This window comes from Nicotiana tomentosiformis, chromosome 9 (genome assembly GCF_000390325.3).
Source record: "Nicotiana tomentosiformis chromosome 9, ASM39032v3, whole genome shotgun sequence".
Lineage (NCBI taxonomy): Eukaryota > Viridiplantae > Streptophyta > Magnoliopsida > Solanales > Solanaceae > Nicotiana > Nicotiana tomentosiformis.
This window is the reverse complement of record NC_090820.1, coordinates 6,999,692-7,013,766: the sequence shown is the minus strand read 5'-3', so window position 1 is coordinate 7,013,766 and position 14,075 is coordinate 6,999,692.

Sequence of the window (14,075 nt, the reverse complement as noted above, 5' to 3'; positions counted from 1 at the left end):
GTCCGTCTGTCTGTGGATGAAATGATGTACTCAAAGCAACTCGCGTGCCTAACTCACACTGTACAACCTTCCAAAAGTGCGAGGTGAACTGCGTACCTTGATCAAAAATGCTAAGACATGTGCACACTGTGAAGGCGGATAATCTCGCGGATGTAAATATCCGCTAACCGCTCTGAAGAATAGGTAACTGCTACTGGAATGAAATGTGCTGACTTGGTCAACCTGTCCACAATGGCTCATACTGCATCAAACTTCCTCTGAGTCCATGGGAGCCCAACAACAGAATCCATAGTGATACGCTCCCACTTCCACTCATGAATTTCTAACTTCTGAAGCAAACCACCAGGTCTCTGATGGTCATACTTGACTTGCTGACAATCTAAACACCGAGCTACATATGCAACTATATCCTTCTTCATTCTCCTCCACCAATAATGTTGCTACAAATATTGATACATTTTGGCGGCACCTGGATGAATAGAATACCGGGAACTATGGGCCTCTTCGATAATTAATTCACGAAGCCCATCCACATTAGGCACACAAATATGACACTGAATTCGTAAAATTCCATCTTCCCCCACATCCAGTTGTTTGGCATCACCGTGTCGCACCGTGTCCTTAAGTACAATCAAATGAGGATCATAATAATGTCGCTCTCTAATACGTTCATACAAGGAAGACCAGGCGGTTATGCAAGCTAGAACCCGAATGGGCTCTAAAACATCTAACCTCACGAACTGATTAGCCAAAGTCTGAACATCTGTAGCTGACAGCCTCTCACCATCCGGGATATACGCAAAGCTACCCATACTTACGACCTTTCTACTCAAAGCATCGGCCACCACATTGGCCTTCCTAGGATGATACAAAATGGTGATATCATAGTCTTTCAACAGCTCCAACCATCTTCGCTGCCTCAAATTGAGATCTTTTTGTTTGAACAGATATTGTAGGCTACGATGATCAGTAAATACCTCACACGAGGCACTGTAAAGGTAATGCCTCAAAATCTTCAGCACATGAACAATGGCTGCCAATTCCAGGTCATGAACAAGATAATTCTTCTTGTGAACTTTCAACTGCTGCAACGCATATGCAATTACCCTGCCACCTTCCATCAATACTGCACCAAGCCTAACGTGAGATGCATCACAATACACCATATAAGATCCTGAAACTGTGGGTAATACCAACATTGGTGCCGCAGTCAAAGTGGTCTTGAGCTTCTGAAAGATCAACTCACACTCGTCTGACCATCTGAACGGGGCACCCTTCTGGGTCAATTTAGTCAATGGAGTGTTGTAGATGAAAACCCATCCACAAACCTATGATACTAACCTGCCAAACCTAGGAAACTTCAGATCTTTGTAGCTGAAGTAGGTCCAGGCCAATTTTGAACTGCCTTAATATTCTTAGGATCCACTTTTATGCCTTCTGCCGATACAACATGCCCCAAAAAGCAATTGAGTCTAACCAAAATTCACATTTTAAAAATTTGGCATATAACTGATTATTTTTCAAAGTGTGAAGCACACTCCGAAGATATTGCTCATGCTCCTCTAGACTGCTGGACTAAATCAAGATATCATCAATGAATACAACCACAAAAGAATCCAAATAGGGTTTGAATACCCGGTTCATCAAATCCATAAATGCTACTGGGGAATTTGTTAGTCCAAATGACATCACTAGGAATTCTTAATACTCATACCGAGTCTGAAAAGCTGTCTTAGGGACATCAGATGCTAATCTTCAGCTGATGGAAACCAGACCTCAAATCGATCTTTGAAAACACCTTGGCACCCTAAAGCTGATCAAATAAGTCATCAATTCATGGCAACGACTACTTGTTCTTGATAGTAGCCTTGTTCAACTGCCGATAATCTATATACATCCGCATTGCACCATCTTTCTTCTTTACAAATAACACTGGTGCACCCTAGGGTGATACACTGGCTCTAATGAATCCCTGATCAAGCAAGTCTTGTAGTTGCTCCTTCAATTCCTTTAGCTTTAGCGGGTCCATACGGTATGTGGAATAGAAATATGCTGGGTGCCTGGAGCCAAATCAATACAGAAGTCAATATCTCTGTCGGGTGGCATCCCCGGCAAATCTCCACTAGAATCGCGAATATGAGCCAAATAAGCTAGACAGCCAGCCCTTCTCGACCATACGTCGAGCCTTCACCTAAGAGATAACCCTACTGGTAGAATGGCCAGGAATCCCTTTCCACTCCAATTGGGGCAATCCCGTCATAGCTAAGGTCACCATTTTGGCGTGACAATCCAATATAGCATGATAAGGTGATAGCCAATCCATACCGAAGATGATATCAAAATATATCATATCAAGAAGTAGAAGATCCACACTAGTCTCAATACTTACAATAGTAGCCACACACGAACGATAGACATGATCTACCACAACGGATTCTCCCACTGGTGTGGACACATACACAGAAGCACTTAGAGAATCACGAGGCACAACCAGATATGAAGAAGAATAGGAGGAAACATAGGAATAAGTAGATCCTGGAACAAATAGAACTGAAACATCTCTATGGAAAACTGGAACAATACCTCTGATCATGACATCAGATGACTCGACCTCAGGCCTAGTTGGAAAAGCATAAAATTGGGACTAGGCCCTATTGCTCGGAGCTACATCTCTGGGACGACCTCTAATTGGCTGGCCTCCACCTCTAACGACCTAACCTCCACCTCTAATGACCTGACCTCCACCTCTAGTTTCCTGACCCCTACTCCAGCTGGCTGAGTGGGTTGTGAAGAAACCAGTGTTGGAATCATAGCACGAGAACCTTGTTGCGGCAAGCTATCCTAAAACCTGGGGCAAAATCTAGCAATGTGCCTCGGATCACCACAAGTATAACATAATCTCGACTGTTGTGATTGCTGACCCTGGAGTTGGCCATGTCGACCTGGATAAACACTCTAATGACTATGGATTGGAGGTGCACTAATAGGAGCCGGTGGTGCACTATAAGCTAGCTAGTCAGAATGAGACATATAAGTGTCGCGACCACCTGAAGCACTGTGGGACGCCTAGAGCGCTGAATGAAACAGAACTCTACCAAAATTACCCCTGCCTCCAGATGAGGCACCACTTAATCCACCAAACTGATGAGGCCTCTTATCAGACCCCTGCCTTTTCTCCTGTGCAAGAACCATCTCGATCCTCCTAGCAATATTAGCAGCCTCCTAAAAGGGAATCTCACTTCCGGTCTCCTTGTCCATCAGAAGCCTGATAGGGTGAGTGAGTCCATCAATAAACCTCCCCACTCTCTCTTTCTCAGTAGGAAGTAAAAGGAGAGCATGACGGGCTAGATCCACAAAACGGGTCGCGTACTGAGTTATAGTCATGCTGCCCTGCTGGAGACGCTCAAACTGCCTGCGGTAATCCTCTCTCAATGTGATAAGGAGAAACTTCTCTAGAAATAGCTACGAGAATTGCTCCCAAGTCAGTACAGGTGGCCCAGCTGGTCTGGTCAACATACTATCTCTCCACCGCCTCTTGGCGGAACACGTCATCTGAAATACAGCAAAATAGACCCCATTGGTTACAACTATACCCATATTCTGCAACACCTTATGGCAGCAGTCAAGATAATCATGTGGGTCCTCAGATCGTGTACCACTGAAGTGAACTGGAAAGAGCTTAGTAAACTTGTCCAACCTCAATAAAGCCTTAGAAGATATGGCGGACCTATCACCCGCCTATGCCACAACAACTGGCTGAACTACCCTAACTGGCGAGGCTGCTGGAGCCTGATAGTGGGAAGCCATCTGCTCCGGAGCGGGAGTAGTGGGAGTCTGTGCTCCTCCCCCAGCCTGTGAGAAGGCTGGTGCCTGGAAATGTAACATTCTACGCCACGCCATCCATAAGACTCACCAAACGGACTAGAGTGTCCTGAAGCACTAGAGTAGCTATGAATCCTTCTGGTACCTGATTTGGTCCAACAGGTACAGTCTAAACTGGAACCTCCGCTCCCAAATCCACCTGAGGTTCTACAACAGGTGCTATTGCTCGAGCTCTAGACTGAGATCTACCCCTGACTCTACCTCGGCCTCTTACGCGACCTCGACCTCGTCCTCTGCCCCTGGTCACATAGCAATCAATTAATTCATCAACAATAAAATATGTCACGACCCAAAATTCCTACCTTCGGGACCGTGATGGTGCCTAAAGTTTTACTTGCTAGGCAAGCCAACGCTAGAATAATCTTAACCATTTTTAAACAAATTAAATTAAACGGAAGTCATTTACTGAAATAAAGTTCATGTGACCATAACTACTGAATCATCAAAATACATCCCCGAATCTGGTGTCACAAGTGCACGAACTACTAGAAAAATACAAATAAAGGGTCTAAATAAAATTTAAGTTGTTTGAAAGATAATACACAACTAAGATAAAGAAGAAGGGGACTTCAGAACTGCGGACGTTGTGCAGTTATACCTCAAGTCTCCTCTGGATAGCTGAATCCGAGCAAGTATATGGTATGTTGTTGGGAAAAACTCCCAAATCTCCACTAGAAGTGCAGAGTGTAGTATGAGTACAACCGACCCCATGTACTCCGTATGTGTCGAGCCTAACCTCGCCGAAGTAGTGACAAGGCTATGAAAAGACACGTACGTAAACAACCTGTACAAGTATATACAAATACGAAGCAACAATAACACAATAAATAACAATTTATAAATTTGGGAGGGAACATGCGAAGGGGAATGATATAATAATTTCAGCATGAGAAGTGTCACGTAGCATCCAATTAATTAATCAACAATAAAATGAGCAGGTAATAATATGAAAATGGCATGGCACCACCCTTCGTGATTTTACTCTCATTCTTCCCATAAATTGATAAATAAATAATAAAGTTGGCACGGCATAACCCTTCGTGCTTTAGCTCTTTTACTTGCCATCAATTGATAAATAAATGATAAGATTGGCCCGACATCACCCTTCCTGCTTTAACTCTCTTTCTCACATCATAATTCAATAAATAATAATGTGAAATTGTCAAGGCATCACCCTTTGTGCTTTTACACTCTTTCTCACCATGACAAGGGTAATATAAATAATATAAATGACACGGCATCACCCTTCGTACTTTAACACTCTTCCACAATATTCAACAATAATTAAATCAATAATAATTTCATGAATAATGATCAAATAATCAATAGTAAAATTAAGCAGGAATATCTTAATTAAATAGGAAATTAATCACAATGAAAAAATTCCTCCCGCATGCTTTGACTCAACCGCAATGCATAAGTACTCGTCACCTCGCATATACGTTGTACCTGCACATTAAATCATGTAGAAAATAGACAAACAAGTCTTACTCTCTCAAGTCAAGGTTAACCACGACACTTAACTCGATTTGCAACCAACTCAAGATTCCAATACACCTTTGCCTCGTGAATTAGTGTCTGAACGCCTCGAATATAGTCACAATTAATTCGATTCAGTCCATACAAATTATAGGAATTAATTCCATATGAAAATATTAATTTTCCAACAAAATCCAAAAATTACACTCAAACATCGGTCGTGAGGCCCACGTCTCCGAACCCGATAAAAGTTACAAAACCCGAAATCCCATTCAACCATGAGTCTAACCATATAAATTTTACCAAATTCTGACATCAACTCGACCTCCAAATCTTAAATTCTTATTTTGAAATCCCTAGGCCCAAATCCTCTAATTTCACCTCAAAAACATGTAGTCTAGTCAAAATACTCAATGATAATCCAATATTATTGACTAACAATGATCACAAGTGACTTATCTCAAGAATTCCTTAGAAATCCCTCTCACAAATCGCCAAAACCCGAGCTCAAAATGTCCAAAATGAGGAAAATCCCCAAAACCCTCATTTTTAAACATTGCCCAAGAATTTTCGCACCTGTGGAGCCTGGGCTCGCACCTGCGCATCCTCTTTTGAGGAAAGACAGGCGCTTCTGCGAAAGTCACTTACCCAGTGAGCCTCCGCTTCTGCGATTCTCTACCTTCATCTGCTCAATCGCAGGTACGGAATTCACCATCGCATATGCGGTCTCTCCGCTTTTGTGCCTCAACGCCGTATTTGCGATCTCGCAGGAGCGGACCCAACCTCGCATCTGCGGCCTCTGCTCATTTCCTCCAAATTCTGCACCTGCGCTCCACCTGTCGCACCTGTAGCCTACACCCTTGCAGGTGTGATCACACCAGAAGACTCCCAGTTCAACAATGCACTAAGTCCCATTCTTGATCTTGTAACCATCCAAAATCCGCCCGAGACCTCCGGGACCTCAACCAAATACACCAACAATTCCTAAAATATCATATGAACTTAGTTGAAACTTCAAATCACATCAAACAATGCTAAAACCACAAATTATACCCCAATTCAAGACTAATGAAATTAAGAATTTTCAACTTATACATTCAATGCCGAAACCTATCAAATCAAGTACGATTGACCTCTGATTTTGCACACAAGTAATAAATGACATGACAGACCTATTCAACAATAACAACCCTGTATAATCCCACTAGTGGGGTCTGGGGAGGGTAGTGTGTTCGCAGACCTTACCCCTACCCTGGGGTAGAGAGGCTATTTCCGATAGACCCTTGGCTCCCTCCCTCCAAGAACTCCCACTTTGCTCTTGGGGTGACTCGAACTCACAACCTCTTGGTTGGAAGTGGAGGGTGTTCACTACTAGAGAAACCCACTCTTGTCCATAACAGACCTATTCAAACTTCTAAAATCGGATTCCGACCCCGATATAAAAAAGTCAACACCTCGGTTATACTCCAAGCTTAAATTTCTATTCTAACCATTTCAAGACTAATTTTAACTACGGACCTCCAAAAAATATTTCGAACACGCTCCTAAGTCCAAAATCACCATACGGACCCACCTAGACGTTCGAAATACTGATTCTGGTCTGTTTGCTCAAAATGTTGACCGAAGTCAATATAATTGAGTTTTAAAGTACAAATTCACATCTTCCCGACAAATTATACGGACTGCGCATGCAAGTCGAGGAAAGCTGAATGGTGCTATTTGAGATCTCAGAACACATAAATGAATATTAAATTTAAAGATAACCTTTAGGGTCATCACAAAATAAGTAGTTGATAATATGAAAATAGCACGGTACCACCCTTCATGCTTTTACTCTCACCCTTACCATAAAATGATAAATATATAATCTGAATGGCACGACATCACTCTTCGTTCTTTAACTCTCTTTCTTGCTACAATATGATGAATAAATAATTTAAATGGCATTGCATCACCCTTCGTGCTTTTGACTCTCTTCCTCACTTCATAAATGAATAAATAATAATGTGAGAATTGCACGACATCACCCTTCATGCTTTTGACTCTCTTCCTCACTGCAGGGCATGCTATGTGTGCCTAATGTAGATAGTTTGTGTGAGCTGATTCTCCAAGAAGCTCACAGTTCGCGGTACTCTATTCATCCAGGCGCCGCGAAGATGTATCAGGATTTGAGGTAGCACTATTGGTGGGGGCGAATGAAGAAAGATACAGTTGGGTTTGGAACTCGGTGTCTAAATTGTCAACAGGTAAAGTATGAACATTAGAGGCCGGGAGGATTGCTTCAGAGACTTGAAATTCCAGAGTGGAAATGGGAGCGTATTACCATGGATTTCGTAGTTGGGCTTCCACGTACTTTGAGAAAGTTTGATGTTGTTTGGGTGATAGATACTGGTTGACCAAATCTGCACATTTTATTCCAGTTGGTACTAATTATTCTTCGGAGCGGTTGGCTGGGATTTATATTCGCGAGATTGTTCGCCTATACGGTGTGCCAGTGTCCATCATTTTAGATCGGGGCACGCAATTTACATCACAGTTTTGGAGAGCAGTGCAGCGAGAATTGAGCACACAGGTTCAGTTGAGTACAACATTTCACCCTCAGACAGACGGACAGTCCGACCGCACTATTAAGATATTTCTTGGGATCAATTTCTGCCACTCGCGGAGTTTGCCTACAATAACAGCTACCAGTCGAGTATTCAGATGGCTCCGTATGAAGCTTTATATGGGAGATGATGTCAGTCTCCGGTGTTTTGGTTTGATCCGGTTGAGGTTAGACTATTGGGTACTGACTTGGTTCAGGATGACTTAGAGAAGGTCAAAGTAATTCAGGAACGGCTTCGCACGACACAGTCTAGACAGAAGAGTTATGCCGACAGGAAGGTTCGTGATGTTGTTCACATGGTTAGGAAGAAGGTTCTGCTCAAGATTTAACCCATGAAGGGTGTATTGAGGTTCGGAAAGAAAGGCAAGTTTAACCCTCGGTATATTGGGCCTTTTGAGATACTTAAGAAAATTGGGGAGGTGGCTTATGAACTTGCTTTGCCACCTAGCCTATCAGGTGTTCATCTAGTGTTCCATGTATCCATGCTCCGAAAGTATGTCGGGGATCCGTCTCATATTCTAGATTTCAGTGCAGTACAAATGGGCAGTAATTTGACTTATGATGTGGAGCCGGTAGCTATTTTAGACTGACATGTTCGAAAGTTGAGTCAAAGAGCATAGCATCAGTGAGAGTGCAGTGGAAAGTCCAACTAGCCGGAGAAGCTACTTGGGAGGTTGAACAGGAGATGCAGAGAAAATATTCACACTTATTTGAGACTCCAGGTATTATTCTAAACCCGTTCGAGGACGAACATTTGTTTAAGAGGGGGAGAAGGTAATGACCCGGCCGGTCGTTTTGAGAATTATAACCCTGTTCCCTCATTTACTGCTCAATTTATGCTTTATAGTTGCTTTATGACTTACCGGGTTAGTGAGGTAAGGATATTATGGCACGTGAGTTATCCGTACAGGATATTATAGCACGTGAGTTGTCCGTGCAGATTATGACGCTTGGGCTGTAGGAGCCCCTCCGGAGTTTGTACACACCCAGTGAGCGCGGGTACCCATTGAGTGTGAGTGCTGAGAGCTGAAAGCCGAGTGGTTGAGTTGTTGTGATGAGTTGAGTGACTGTTGCCTAAGAGGCTGTACTTGCTTTGCATTTGTTGTTGTACTTGGTTGCTATCTGTCATTGTTGTAAAATCTCTAAAAGATTTTATATCCGGATTACATGAACTTAAACTGTATAAAATTGATTTGACTTAAACTGGCGGATTTGAAAACATGTCTATTCTTTGCTGGAATTACTGAAAGTGAACTATAACTGTGTAGCTCGTTATTATCTTTAGTTCCTTAGTTATTATTGTTACTTGCTGAGTTGGTTGTACTCATACTACACCCTGCACTTTATGTGCAGATCCAGGTGTTCCCGGACATAGCGGGAGTTGATCATTTTGCGCAGTTGATTTTCAGGAGATTTTGAGGTAGCTGCTGTGTTCCGCAGACCTTGTCTCTCCTTCTCTATCTCCTTGTTTACTGTATTTGGTCTCAGACTATTATAGACCGTATTTTTCAGACTTGTATTCATATTAGATGCTCATGTAATCAGTGACACCAGGTTTTGGGGAGTGTTAGTGTCAGTATTTGTGAAATTTTGTATTGTATTAAATTATTGTATTTTCAAACTTAAGAGAAATTATGGTTTATCGAAATTATCGGTTTGCCTAGTACCGAGATAGGCGTCGTCACGACAAGTTGAGATTTTGGATCGTGGCAGATGTGTACGTATGTATTGAAAAGTCAACGGACCAATCTTAATGGCTTAAGATTTAACGTATTTTGGAATAACCTTTATGGCTTGAACGTTTCTGATGGTCTACTTCTCTGAATATTCTGTAACGTGGAACCGATAGTCTCCTCTTTTAGACTATACTAGTTATGATTAGCCCGGGCATAGTCAAAGGTAAAAATTTTATGTTGCGTCTAGTTTTGCTTCACCCATTAAATTTATGCCCACTATTTAAAAAAAATTTAATTGATACCTAATTTTTAGATAATTTCAAATGCATAAACTTTTCTCTTCTTCTTTACTGATATTTTCTTATTCTTTGTGCTTAGAGTTTCTTCTTCTTCTTTTTCTTAGTTGCAAAATTAGTTTTTTAAATATGTTGTCTTTTCGACAATTTGATGATTGAGATTTGTTCTTTATGATTATTGAAAGTTATGTTTCAAATTTGAGCTCATTTGGAGTAGATTTGCGTATTGAATCGTGTATTGAATTGTTGATAATCTAAGAACAAGTTTATATTTCAGAACTTAAGATTCGAAATCTGAAGTTGTATTCAATAGATTGAACTACTGAAGATTCGAATTTCTGAAGTTGCATTTGAAAGATAAAAGAACTTCAAATTTGATTTCTGAATTTGCATTGAAGAGATTAAACTACTTCAGATTCGAAGTTCTGAAGTTGCATTGATAGAAGAACTTCATATTTGAATTCTGAAATTGCATTAAAGAGATTGAACTAATTCTGATTCGAGAGGATATACTTTACAAATATTTGTGCAATGCGGGTATAACTTCAATGGTGATCCTAAAAGTGAGTATATATGAAAATGCCCCTAGTTAAACTCCTCTATGTATAACTGAATTATACATATATTATACATCTATTAACTAAATATATAATTGGGTGGGTGACTATTTACATTAATTCTTTTAAACGTCTTGGATACTCGTTACATTCAAGCAAAGCTTCAAAGAATTTGCTTCTTTTTTTTTTTATAGACAAAATCTAAACTTTCTTAAGATTTTAATTGACTCAAAATTCAAATAATATTTATTTATATTTTCAAATGTTGCATATCTGAAATTCCCATTAATTGATGATCCTTCTCTATGTACAACTTTACGAATGAAAGTTCTCAATAATATAATTAAACCTTATCATAAACTCATAAATGTTGCAAATATTTAGTTTGTATTTTCGCCTCATTTTATTGACTTAAATACGGATTAGAAGGTAAAATAATTTTGGCTTAATACATACTTTGCCCCCTTAACTTGTATGCAAATTCCTTTGACACACTGCAATTTTTCATGTAATATTCTCACCAATCCCTTTATATGTGTTACTGTTTTATATGCTTTACCTAATTTTTTATTTGGAAAATCTATACGCTTTACCTAATTAGTTTGCGCAAAGTTCCGATTATTTGATTTAAGAAAAAGCGATCTCTGCCTATTTCCCTCCATCTTATAATTTCTCACGTTAATTTAACTGAAGCAAAGCTTAGTCCAAATTAAGCATATTTCATATGTGTCCTGCTTGAGCATTTGAAGTTCATACCCACTTGCTGCTATCTATAACATCTGCTCATCATTTCATAACCACGAGCCTTTTGAATGGAACAATTAATTAGTCGACATTAGGTTAGATGATTATATAATATTAATTTTGTTTGTCATGCTTAGATAATTCAATAAATACAATATATTATATTAGTTATAATTAAGTGATGGTTATGTATTCAAATATATTTATTATAGTAACAAATAAATAAAGAGCTCATAAAAGATAAAAACTTTGAAGATAAAGAAATTCTTTTACCAATATTCTAATACTAAAGAAAGATAATTATTAGATTAAGAGAAAACAAGGAAATCCCATTGGCAACAATTGCCTCGACAAAAAGAAAACAAAACATGTTATGAATGGTTGAAAAATGAAGGGGAAAATGGTTTGTGTGGGGCCGGGACGTGATGGCCACGTGAGGGAGTACAATGTCAGCCCACAGATGATGTATGGAAACATGTGTAGAATGACATAAGCGAAGGATACTTAAGTCAAAGACACTCAAAAATGTATACTGTAGCTATAATAGGATTCCATCGTGACCAATCATACTGCTTCATTTAAACGAAATGACCAAATTATCCCTGATATCCCAAGATGACCTGGTGCCTGCTTATTCCCTCTTCTATATAGTAGTAATATACCTCTTTCTCTTCATGTTGGAATTCAGTGAATATAGTTAAAAACTTTTCTTCCATTTTGTTTTGTGTTGGGTTTTCTTCTCATTAATCTTTGTTGTTTTGTTCTTAGTTATACTAGAATAGCTTGTTGAATCATGAGTGATACGCCTAATAATATTTATTATGATGTAGGCGAAATATCTTTAAGAACAGTATTCTTGACACGCCTCAAGCTAAATCTTATTTTCCATAATCCAATATTTTTCCAACAATCTTAATGATATTTTCACGTTGTTATTATAGAGAATAACTGTAACGATCCGGCCGGTCGTTTTGAGTATTATAGCCTCGTTTCCTCATTTACTGCTCAATTTGTGCTTTACAGTTGTTATATGACTTGTCGGGGTAATTGGTTCGGGTCCGGTGAGGTTTCAGAAAGAATTGGAACAGTTAGTTCCAAGATTTAAAGTTTAAGTGGAAATAGTCGACCGGATGTTGACATATGTATAAACGACCACAAACTAGGGTTCTGATGATTCCAATAGCTCCGTATGGTGATTTTGTACTTAGGAGCGTGTCCGAAAAATTAATTGGAAATCCGCAGTTAAAGTAGGTTTGAACTGGCGAAAATAGGAAGTTTAAGTTTGGAAGTTTGATCGGGGAGTTGACTTTTTTATATCGGGGTCGGAATCCAGTTATGAAACTTTTCATTGGGTCGTTATGTCATATATGACATATGTGCAAAATTTGAGGTCAATCGTACTTAACTTGATAGGTTCGGCATCGAATGTGGAAGTTAAAATTTTTTAGTTTTATTAAGCTTGAATTGGGATATGATTCATGTTTTTAGCACTGTTTGATGTGATTTGAGGATTCGCCTAAGTTCGTATTATGTTTTAGGGTTTGTTGCAATATTTGGTTGATGTCCCGGGGGACTCGGGTAGATTTCGGATGGTTAACAGATGAGAATTTGGACTTGAAAGATGGCTGAAGCTGTAGATTTTTGGTGTTTGGTTTCCTTATTCGCATTCGCGATGGAAGTCCAGCGTTTGCAAAGGTTATCTGGAGGCAGGTGAAGAGTTGTTTTTCGCGTTCGAAAAGAGAAGAATGCGTTCAGGAAGGATCAGGGGTTAGTGTGCATCGCGATTGCGAGAGGGGGCTCGTGTTCGCATAGAAGAGCGAGGCAGGCTGGGCACCAGGCCTTAAGGATTCGCGTTTACGATTAGGGGGACGCGTTCGCGAAGGCCAAGCCCTATTAGGCATCACATTCGCGAGGGAGCATTCGCGATCGTGAAGAAGGTTTTGACAGCTATGCAAATTTGTGCTTCGCGAAACCGAGGCATTTTCCGCATTCGCGAAATAGGAATCGCTAGGCAGAGAATTTAAGTTCGGAAATTAGTCCCATTTTCCATTTTAACGATTTGGAGCTCGGATAGAGGCGATATTCTAGAGATTATCAAGGAAAACAACGGGGCAAGTGTTCTTAACTCAATTTTGGTCAAATTACCCGAATCAATTGCTATTTTTAGATTTTAATTAATGTTTTAAGTTGGAAAATTTGTGAAAACCCTTAAGGTTAAATTGAAGATTTCAGGGTCGAATTGATGTCGGAATTTGGTAAATTTGGTATGGTTGGACTCGTGGTTGAATGGGCGTTCATATTTTGTAACATTTGTCGGATTCAGAGATGTGGGCCCTGATGGCGATTTTTTAGTGTAATTTTCGGATTTTGTTGGAAACTTTATATTTTCATATGGAATTAATTCCTATAATTTGTGTTGACTGTATCGAATTAATTGTGACTAGATTCGAGGCATTCAGAGGCCGCACCGCGAGGCAAAGGCATATTGGAATAAAGAATTTCACGGTTTGAGGTAAGTACAACAACAACAACAACAACAACAACAACAACAACAACCCAGTATAATCCCACTAGTGGGGTTTGGGGAGGGTAGTGTGTACGCAGACCTTATCCCTACCCTGGGGTAGAGAGGCTGTTTCCAAATGACCCTCGGCATCCTTTCCTCCAAGAACTCCCCACTTTGCTCTTGGGGTGACTAGAACTCACAACATTTTGGTTGGAAGTTGAGGGTCCTTACCATCAGAGCAACCCACCTTGTCTCTAGGCGTTTGGACACAAGAATTGTAAAATATTTCATATTTGAAAATTAGAGTTGTGTTTGGATATGAATATAATA